The sequence below is a fragment of the Clupea harengus genome, unplaced genomic scaffold (genome assembly GCF_900700415.2).
Source record: "Clupea harengus unplaced genomic scaffold, Ch_v2.0.2, whole genome shotgun sequence".
In the NCBI taxonomy this organism is placed as follows: domain Eukaryota; kingdom Metazoa; phylum Chordata; class Actinopteri; order Clupeiformes; family Clupeidae; genus Clupea; species Clupea harengus.
Window position 1 is genome coordinate 106,688 of NW_024879587.1, and position 1,678 is coordinate 108,365.

Genomic DNA, 1,678 nt, shown 5'->3' on the forward strand with positions numbered 1-1,678 from the left:
ACCAGCCTCAGCTCAGACACAGCAGGAGACACTGGGGGCGCTGGACTAGGACTCTCTCCTCCCACTGCAACACACACACACACACACAGACATGTAACACACAGAAAGAGTTTAGAAATCAGAAGTCTATATACCAGATGGTCCAAATATCATAAGCTGTAGAACAACACTTAAGCAGGACATGAACAATAGCAGAGTGTGAAGCTAATTCATGAAATGTGATAAATGACCTCACTATGCATAATATTTACAACTTAGTGCTGATGAAGACAATGATCTTGCCAGCTTTCATATCCCGAACACAGAGGAGTTTTCAAAACATTAAATTAATCACAGACTCACAAACATGAAGACTTACTGTTTGGAAAAGTCCCATCCATACTGTCTCTTCTCCTGTGAGGAGCATCTGGATCTAGGAGTCCAACACAAAGAGAAACTGGATCAGAAGCCCATTCAGTTACTGTAGTAGCTACTGAAGTGTTTGACACTGTGAACAGCACTGAGTGAGACAGGATTAATGATACTGGGGAGGCTCTCCTCCTGATTTACATTTACATGTCATTTAGCAGACGCTTTTATCCAAAGCGACTTACAAGGTATACACATTTTACATTTACACTGATGGCACACTGCACATCAGGAGCAATTAGGGGTTCAGTGTCTTGCTCAAGGACGCTTCGACAGGGAATCGAACTAGCAACCTTCTGATTACTAAACGACTTCTCTACCCACTGTACCCCCACTGTCGTGATGTGACACAACACACACAGATAGAGACTGAGATTTAAAGGGAAAACAGGAACTGGAGCTGAGATGTGTGAGTATGTCAGAGTGTTAATACCATGTGAGTGAAAGAAGCAGTTTATTTGATGGGTAATTCGTTTAGAAAGAAAATCACTTTGATTGGTCATATGGGGGTCAACACACGGTCTATGTTACTAAACACTTACGATACACATCTCTTCTCTCACACTCACCAGTCAGATGTTCTCTTTCTCTCTCTTCCAGCTGTTTGTTCTTCTCCTCTAGTTGTTGTTTTGTCTTCTCTATCTCCTTGTTCTTGTCCTCTAGTTGTTGTTTTGTCTTCTCCATCTCTTTGTTCTTCTCCTCTAGTTGTTGTTTTGTCTTCTCTATCTCTTTGTTCTTCTCCTCTAGTTGTTGTTTTGTTTCCTCCGTCTCTTTGTTCTTCTCCTCTAGTTGTTGTTTTGTCTTCTCCATCTCCACCAGTCTCTCTTTTCTCTCTTCCAAAAGTTTAATATTTTCCTCCTCCAGTTGTTTGTTTTTCTCCCTCTGCCATGCAAGCAAAGCTGGGTAGAAACATTGCGATACTTTTAGTGTTGTAGTTTTGACTATTACATGAGTAGACAATTTAATTATCTAGTAGAACAGTCCATTTCCAGTCACTCTACTGGTTTATATTTTTGCCTTTCTGACACATGTTTCACACAAACACCCAGGAAGTCTCAAAAAACACACACATACACACACACACATCTGAGTAGTTGGTCATGATGTTATATGAGTGAGGTGTTGCTCCATATTTTCACTTGGTTACCTGAGAGAGAAATACCCTTCAGACAGATGATTTAATTCAGCCTGACATAATGTGGCCATGGCAAACCCACAATATTCTCTTTTTAGAGTAAAAGACTAATACATGAACATGTTCTAACCTATG